Source organism: Ixodes scapularis, unplaced genomic scaffold, assembly GCF_016920785.2.
Source record: "Ixodes scapularis isolate PalLabHiFi unplaced genomic scaffold, ASM1692078v2 PGA_scaffold13__105_contigs__length_92229423, whole genome shotgun sequence".
NCBI classification, from domain to species: Eukaryota; Metazoa; Arthropoda; class Arachnida; order Ixodida; family Ixodidae; genus Ixodes; species Ixodes scapularis.
In genome coordinates this window covers 39,727,933-39,737,334 of record NW_024609839.1, presented here as the reverse complement: position 1 = coordinate 39,737,334, position 9,402 = coordinate 39,727,933, and the positions used below count along the sequence as shown (strand labels likewise).

The following is a 9,402-nucleotide window of genomic DNA, read 5'->3' as shown; positions in this document are numbered from 1 at the left end:
CCTGCGCCGATCTGTCGGGTGCTGGTATTTGGAGGCCCGCATGCAGAACAGCCAGATCCTTCTTTAAGCAGGATAGCTTCCTAAAGGGTTTCTTTTCTACGTTCGAAATATCCAGCAAACCGCGTTCGGAAAGGAAGCTTCGGGGCTTGATGGCACAAGGGATACGAATTATAGATTCAATGTCTCGCCAGCTTAATCTCGTTAGTAGAAGTCTCCTTCCTTGAGAACAGCGGGGATTCATCGTGCAGATGCCTTGCTAGCCTTGAGCAACATTGTACTCGTACTACGCAAAAGGATGTACTCGCAATGCGCAAACCTCATCCTTTTCTCTTATTTTTCTACTTCGAATAAGTAAATCTGTTTCAGTTTTAATTCGAGTGGAGCAGAAGCTACAACAGCGAGTGCTGGCCTTTCAGCGTCCTTGATAAGCATGCGCGCTCGTGCAGTGCAAGTACCGTTTTGAGCAACATGCTCATGCTTATACCTTCGGCTTCACTCGCACACAAGGTGGAATGATTATATTTATATTTTATAGCTTAATATTTCTTCAGGTGTGTGCCTACTCTTTTGTGTTCATTATTGTCGCCTTCGTTTTTACTACCTCTACAATCACGCTCCCTTTCACTCTCTTGGTGTTAACGCTTAGGTTTTTTTGTCTTACTAGTACTATAAACGTCCACTTGTGGGGCTACGCAAGCAAATTTTTCGAACCCGCTCAAAACGCTCTTACCCTGAAGAAAAACGCTCTACTAAAACGCGTTTTTGGACCTCCGCTTTCCATTCCGGCGAAGCGGGCTGCGCATGCGCAGTTTGGCACCCTCAGAGCGGAGCGGAAGATGAAAACTGTCTACTAAAACTCTCTAATAAGGCAATATTCTACAAGATAATTGTATCAATGTCATTTTTGTGCATTTACTAGGAAGTATGCAGTGACGTTTTGCAGAAGTGGTGGGTCAACAAGGTCGGGTAGTAGCGCACACAGTCACGATTCACTTGTTTCGGTTCCGAGACCTCATCAGCGCAAGCCAGCATTGGTTCAAGCCTACAAGTGTGTGCAGTGTTAAAATAAAGGCGGTAACACCGGTAACACTGCCCTCTTACTTTTTCTGCGAGTCACCGTTTCGTGCGCAAAAATGAATGGCAATGGGCTGCTGAGGCTTCACAAGAACAGGTTACAATATTATTGTAAATATGCACGTTTTTCAATTTGAGTCACTTGGTGCCAGCTTGGCATAAAAGTGTGGGTCCCATATTCGCAACATCTGGTTTTTAACTTTGGAAATTCCGGTTTCTGACGTTAGGACACACGCGGACGTGTAGGAAGATGAGGAGAGTTAGGAATGTTGGATATGCCACGCAAGCAAACGATGCCGCTGCTTGGGTTCCCGGCGATTCAGGCTCTTGGGGTCGTGAAGTTTGTGGACCACATCCCAGAGTTTCCTCTGCTCCAGGTCAGGGTGGATGTTCTATCCAAGCTGTTTCATGATTGGGGGAGCTCTGTTTGAATCCATCTGCGGTCAGATGCGCTGTCCCTGACTCGACTGTATAAGTCAGCGATGTTATTGTAGTCTTCTGTTGCTTGTTTTCAGCGATTTTCTCCTCCAATAGTTTTTGCAGAGTTTCATCCAGTGCCTCAGACGGTACGCAATCGCTCTGCCCCATGTCATCCGCTTGAGCACAGGCATTAGCTGCAAGACCAATGGTCATGTTTCGTTGCCTCAGCAAAAAATTAGGCTTATCGCGTGTTTTAAGTTTTTTGTACGGGCTTTCCACAGCTGTGCACAATGATCGCAACCGCTTCTCTATCTGTTAGTCTACATTATGCAGAGAAATGTTACAAGGACAATGCCTTTGGAGTGTTTCTACGTAAGAATTCTCTAGCAACTCCTTTTCGTGTTGAACTTGCCTAACAAGCGTGTTAGTTAGCATAATACTCATGAAACCTCCTTCTAGCTTTACGCCGACACCGCATTCGCTTGTCTCCGCCATTATAGCACCGTGGTCACACCTTTCGCTAGAAAGTAAATGTGCAAGTATTCCTGTGAAAACCCGTTCACAAATGCTCCGGAAGCCCTCGGGCGACGGAGACTGCCTTTGATCCTCAAGGGAAATTGAATTTCCACTCCACCACCCAATTTGGTGTCTCGAACGTACAACCGGCTCGGTAGTCTCAGGCGTTCGAAATCAGCTTCATGATACAAAAGCCATCCTCCGTCTATCTTTGCGCCCTTTCCATGAAGAACCCAGCGGAAAAGGTCCAGATATATTCTACCCTTACAGGGCCGTTACACCTTTCAATGTTGGAGAGTCTTCTGCACCTCAAAAGGTAGCTTGTCTGTTGCGGCGTCCAGGTGGCACTGCGTGGGTTGGCTGGAGTTGACCAACTCCACAAGGCAAGCCGCATTGAGGTGGCTCTGAGGCTCCAGTGTGGATTTCCATTTCGGTAGGCTTTTCCTTTGGACGAGGAAACCGTTGCTCTGGAACATATAAAACATTAGGTAAAGTAATCTGCAGTTCTTATTTAGTTAGCATAGAAGCGAAAAAAACTGAAGAATAAAATAGAAAAATGAAATTATATGTATGCTCCATTTCATTAGTTCTGGTAGCTTCGTGTGGTACATTTGAAATATTTATATCTTTTTCTGAAGACTTTCTTTGCAGTGTTTGGTAACATAATGAAAAGAAAAAGAAAAATTTCACACGGGTGGCAGTAAGTAAAGTTTAGATAATTTATTTGCTCATTGAAGCAGAAATATTGAAAAGTTTTCAAACAAACTAAGCAGAGCTAGGACAACTCATACCTGTTGCAGAGCATAGCAAAAATAATGTTTCCCTTAATATCTAAATACATGCATGGATGCACTGGTTCTCGAAGCTCATACAGGCTCTTCGTGGACTGCTCTTAGGGAGTTTTAGGTGACTCGCACCTCCGAAGTGAATCGCGACATAGATGGACGACATGACGTACGCCTTGGGGTTATCGCCAACATCAGTTGCTGACAAATTATGATCTGCTCTTGCATACTTGTTGCCTATCTTTAGAGCCTTTGAATCACGTTTTGAAGGATGCTGGTACTGGGTGCTGTGCACAGTGTGTCCGAAAACCTGCGCCCTGTGGTACTCTACGACCTTTGCGACGCTTCCCGAAGTCAGCTCTTCAACAAGTCCGGAAACGTGCTCATGAGTCTGTCTTGGCTTTCCAAGAAGCTGCAGCTCACTTTGTTTTTGTTTGTTCCCAGAGATTGACTCTTGGACCTCATCCGAAGCCATGCTCTTTAACTTAAACAGTTTCGCATCAAAGTGCGGGACACAATCTGAATGGCTACTCCATTCGAGGATGAAACCAATTTAAGGAGATGGCCCATATTTGCCTTTTAGGCAGAACATGAGAGCGCCCATAGTGGTCCATGAAGCAGAACTGCCTTGGGAAGGTGCAGGAGTGTGTGCGCGTTTGAGGGGATTTGGGCTGAACCATATGGGTATTCGGTCATGACGACAAACTCTGTCAGCTTTGACGTGCTGACGTCCACATCCTCTGTGGTTATATCTGTTTTATGCAGCAGATACAACGCTGAGACAAACAGGTCAAAATGCTGAAAATGCTGTTCTGGCAGTATGTTCATCAAACACGGCTGGCAGTAATAAAACACCCAGCACTGCCATTCAGCTGCCTTCCAGTATTTCTTCAGCTTCAGGGCCTGCGGTGGTCGGTTAATGCATTGCGGTGGCTTCAGGCCACATGACCGTTCATTTACGACTGCTTGCCGCGTCGGATCATGAATGTACCGTATTTACTCAAATGTAATGCGAGTTTTTTTTCAAATTTCCCTTACCTAATTTGGGGGTTCGCGTTATAATCGAAACGCCTGAAAATTTGCCTTGGCGGTGTCGCAGCACAGGCTCTTTAAAATGGCTACGACAAACCTCGCGATCTTTCAATCTTGTGCTGGCAACATACACACGCTGGAAACAGCCAATCCAATCCTATTCTTGTTTGCGACTCGTTGCGCCCATGTTAGGGTTACGGGTTACCTTCACAACGCTTTCTCTTTCTGTTAGGGTTACCGTACCCATGTGCCTGTGTTGTCCGTGTTTTGTGAGCTTCTGCTACGTGCTTCCGCGACTGGACTCGAGCAAATGGCGGCGCGACGAGCTCAGTACGACGCCCGCTTTAAAAGAAGTGCAATTATAATGGCTGAGGAAATCGGAAACTCTGCCGCGGCTCGTCGGGTAGATGTGACAGAATCGACTATCCGTGGGTGGAGGCTCCAGCGTGAAGTGCTCTTCAAGAGTAAACCCGACCGAAAAGGCTTCCGCGGACCATATTATAGTACTTTTTAAGGTACTTTTTTCCCCTCACTTAACTCGCGTTACATTCGAGTTCTTTTTTTTTTTCTTTTTGCACTGTGAAAAGTCATCCCTCACGTTAAATCGTGGTCGCGTTACATTCGAGTAAATACGGTAGTAATCTTCACCAACAGCGGAAAACCACAGCTCAGCAAACTGGCGAGCAACACCAAGCAATGCACAGTGCATGTGTCTGGATTGAAACTTTGAACGATGTTAAACCCAGGTACATTAAGGAGGGGTGAGGCAGGGCCTTTTGACCCCACGGACGGTGCTCTGTGTTGCTGCTGCAGCTGACGTCACTCAACATTCCCAGCTTGGCATGGTCTTCCATGACGCCTGCACTGACAGCATACTTTACGCAGCCTGCAAAAAGAGTGAATAGCATTATTAGTCACTTCATGTTACAACTCCAAAGTTACATTATTTTACCATTTATGCAAACTCCGGGGTGAAGGCATCACGAGCAGCCATATTAACCTTTGGATTGAAGGACGTTTTGCATGACAGCCCTTGCAGGAGCGACTGCCACGCAGCTGATACAATACACCTAAGGAAAATTACCAACACTATTACCACTAAATACTACTGCCTTAAAATATAAGTGCACAGAAATACCTGAAACTCATATGTGACTTGCAGCATTGTTTTAATTATAGGATCGCCGTTTCTGGTATGAACTGAAAAAAGTATGCACAACGGCAGCTTATTGCCAGTTCGAGTGTAAATGTTCCGGTGGAGATGGATTGCTTCGAGGGGAGTACACCTTGCGAGCACAGAGTAACTCATTCATAACGTGATAAACATTGTATGAACTAATTCTTATATTATTTAAGTTATTATTAACATAACAATTTATGCTCGAAAAACCAAACGAAAAACGGATAGGCATATGCGGACAGGTCAGTCAGGTCAGTCAGGTCAGTCATACTCTCGAAACCGCTCGAAATCAGTAAACGAAAGCCCCTATCTGTACTAAATCCTAAGAGCGTTTCAAAAAACTCAAACAAACGTTGAATATTGCCGTCGGGCGGTCGATAAATTACAGAAATAAGTGTATCTTTTGTCAGTACAGATAACACTTCGTAATCTTTGGTGACAACGCAAAAGTTAGATAACAGCTCACATTTCATTTTTTTTTTCAATTAGGGCACACACGCCTCCCCTTTGACTGGAAGTACGATTCAGACAATAACTCTCATAGGATGGCAATTGAAATGCGTCATTTTCACTAGTATACCAGGTTTCTGTTAGGAGAATTTCATTGAAAGGAATTTCGAACTGGCCAAAGAGGCTTTCAAGAACGATTATCTTGTTTTTGGCTGACCTTACATTCAAGTGGACAGCCCTTATCGAAAGCTTGGTTTCATGTTCGAGGCGCTCGATAATATCAGTGACATGCAGATAGGGTGAATCTAACATTTCAAGCGTGAGGTGCCAGCGAAAAGCGTCTAGCTCAGTTTAAGTAAATCATCTTCATTCTTTATGATAACCGCGCGCTCACCATCTTTTCTACCAGCAAAAAGTTTTCTGTTACGGTGCCAGACGTACGAAAACCCTTTTGTCTCGCCCATTCCTTCATTTTTACCAGCAGTTCCCTATTAAACTTATACAGGTTCTCATTTATGTAAATGCTAGCACCCGTGGTTCTCAGTTTAGCCTTTTTATCCAGCCAGACGCCCCGTCTTGCTTGCGATGTAAACCTGACAATGATCCCAGGGATTTTCTCAGGTCTGGATGGCAGTCTGTGGACGGCGGCTACTTCGTGTATAGTAAGCTCAGGCACATCCAATACCCTAGCAAGCTCATTAACCTTGCTGAGCAAATTTTTTCCTTCAGTTTTTGGGATGCCATGAAATTCCGAATTACATCTCTTACTTCTCCATTCAAGATCATTTATTTCCTGCTTAAGTTGTCCGATTTCACTCTGTTTTTCACTTCCCTCTATTGCGTCAACTCGTTTTTTTAAATCCTTGATTTCATAGTCCTACTTGGCAATATGACTTAGAACTTGGTCGTACTTGTCAGACATTAGCTGAATCGACGCTTCAATGCCGCCCACAGTCTCTTTTAAGGTCAGTAGGTCATCCAATTTCCTGTTCATGTTTGCTAGCATAGCAGACATATCATCCTCTTGATTTTGTTTGCTATATGCGCCGCCTTTCAGCTTCACAGCTCGGCAAGTTGCACATTTCCACGTCTTGCGGTACAATTCGCCCTTCGTTTTAAGCGTAGCTTCAGACACACCCGCGCATGATCCACAGTGATACGAGTACCCACATTCAGCGCATGAGAGCGAAAGTTTCTCAGTGGTAATTTATTCTTGGTACTTTATACACAATGGGTCAGCCATTTATGCATACACTACGACAAAAGAAACGCTAAGTAGCAGCAGCGTCAGCGGTAAACGTGAAATGCAGGAAATCGGCTCCACTACAAAACAGATTCCACTGACCTGTGATGTAGAAGCAGAGCGTTAGCCTCCGAGCACCTCGCTGACGCCGCTGCCAAAAGAAGTGGCTGAACGCTGAGGGAGGCTGCTTTTCAGCACTCCGACGATCGTAGCGGTGGCGTTGATGGCTTCCGTCCACCGATGACTAGGATCTTGATGCGGCACGTGGCTGTTTGCCCCAAAAGATGACGCTGCGTTGTTTGAAGGGTAGAACAGGATCGAAGAAATATTTGTGATGTAGAAGCAGAGAGTTAGCCCCCGAGCACCTCGCTGACGCCGCTGCCAAAAGAAGTGGCTGAACGCTGAGGGAGGCTGCTTTTCAGCACTCCGACGATCGTAGCGGTGGCGTTGATGGCTTCCGTCCACCGATGACTAGGATCTTGATGCGGCACGTGGCTGTTTGCCCCAAAAGATGACGCTGCGTTGTTTGAAGGGTAGAACAGGATCGAAGAGATATCTGTGATGTAGAAGCAGAGAGTTAGCCCCCGAGCACCACGTTGACGCCGCTGCCAAAGGAAGTGAAAGAAAAGATGTAAACCTGACAATGATCCCAGAGACTTTCTCAGGTCTGGATGGCAGTCTGTGGACGGCGGCTACTTCGTGTATAGTAAGCTAAGGCACATCCAATACCCTAGCAAGCTCGTTAACCTTGCTGAGCAAATTTTCCCCTTCAGTTTTTGGGATGCCATGAAATTCCAAGTTACATCTCCTACTTCTCCATTCAAGATCATTTATTTCCTGCTTAAGTTGTCCGATTTCACTCTGTTTTTCACTTTCCTCTATTGCGTCAACTAGTTTCTATAAATCCTTAATTTCATGGTCCTGCTTGGCAATATGACTTAGAATTTCGTCGTACTTGTCGGACATAAGCTGAATCGACGCTTCAATGCCGCCCAGTCTCTTTTAAGGTCAATAAGTCATCCCATTTCCTGTTCATGTTTGCTAGCATAGCAGACATATCACCCTCTTGCTTTTGTTTGCTACATGCGCCGCCTTTCAGCTTCACAGTTCGGCAAGTTTCACAGTTCCACGTCATGTGGTACAATTCGCCCTTACGTTTTAAGCGTAGCTTCAGACACGCTCGTGCATGATCCCCTGTGATAGGAGTACCCACATTCAGCGCATGAGAGCGAAGGTTTCTCAGTGGTAATTTATTCTTGGTACTTTATACACAATGGGTCAGCCATTTATGCATACACTACGACAAAAGAAACGCTAAGTAGCAGCAGCGTCAGCGGTAAACGTGAAATGCAGGAAATCGGCTCCACTACAAAACAGATTCCACTGACCTGTGATGTAGAAGCAGAGCGTTAGCCCCCGAGCACCTCGCTGACGCCGCTGCCAAAAGAAGTGGCTGAACGCTGAGGGAGGCTGCTTTTCAGCACTCCGACGATCGTAGCAGTGACGTTGATGGCTTCCGTCCACCGATGACTAGGATCTTGATGCGGCACGTGACTGTTTGACCCAGAAGATGACGCTGCGTTGTTTGAAGGGCAGAACAAGATCGAAGAAATATCTGTGATGTAGAAGCAGAGCGTTAGCCCCCGAGCACCTCGCTGACGCCGCTGCCAAAAGAAGTGGCTGAACGCTGAGGGAGGCTGCTTTTCCCGCCTTTCGGTGCTTTGCCTGCCTAGACAGTTTTATTCAGTGTATTGAAAGTGAAAACTGGTCTGATGTTCCCAGTGATACAGAACCCGACGATGCGTATAATACATTTTTGGACAGGTTTAAAGTTGCATATGCAAGCAATTTTCCCTATAGGGCCTTTAAAACATCAAAGAGAATTCGAAATATATGCCTTGCATCGATGGAGCCAGAACCGGAGCCAGATGCCGAATCTGGCAGTTCAGAGTCGGACTCTGGGTCGTGGGTCGAGCTCGGACGGTTCTGAGCCGGGCTCGGCGGGGTTCCAGCCAGAAGGTGGCGGGCAGGCTCCTGCCCACTTTCTGGTGCGCCTGTCGGATAGGGGGAAGGCTCTGAGGCTAGGCCTTGTGTCTCAGTTCGAGACCTGCCAAAGCCGTGCCGTCGCGGGGCCCTCTGCAGGCCGCTCTGGCAGTTCCTTGCGCCAGCAGCGGTGGCGCCACCAAAGAGTCTGTCGTCGATCTAACCTCTTTAACAGTCCTGCCGTCCAGGGAGGCCATCGACGACAGGGAGCCCCTCGTCGTCATCGTCGCCACCATGCCGGCAGCTCCGCAAAGACTGAGGTGGTGTGACACCCAAGACCCTCGTCAGCACCCTTGGTGCCAAGGGAGCTCCCCATAGAAGTGCGTAAAACTATTTCCGGTCCACAGGCAGAACGGTTCATGAACTGCGCAGTCTTTCGAGCTCCTGCTCCTCACAGTTTTTAGTACAGCCAGCGGCGTAGACTTTCCATTGTCCCGGGGTGGGCAGGCTGAGAAGTTCCCCCCGGGGGGGGGGGGGGGGGGGGGGGGTGCTGCGCGCTATTTTTTCGCCAGAACTAGAGAGTGAAGCTAACGAAAGCACGCTGGAATTTTATTTTTCATGTATTTTGTCAAATAGAGGCAACGTGGTGTTGTTTTGTTGACATGCCACTACTAGAAGCTCGTTACATGGCACGTAAGCAGCGTCTCAGTAAGGATCAT

The 9,402-nt window shown here is 46.8% G+C and overlaps 1 long non-coding RNA gene across 1 annotated transcript; it reads right to left on the bottom strand.

The window, feature by feature from the left end:
- Window positions 1–1,375: 1,375 nt before the first annotated feature.
- Window positions 1,376–4,834, bottom strand: LOC120838878. Its single transcript, XR_005715193.3, has 3 exons — window positions 4,578–4,834; window positions 2,319–2,477; window positions 1,376–1,688 (listed from the first exon to the last, which is right to left on the bottom strand). It is a non-coding gene; the product is annotated as an uncharacterized LOC120838878 (long non-coding RNA).
- Between the last annotated feature and the right edge of the window lie 4,568 nt (window positions 4,835–9,402).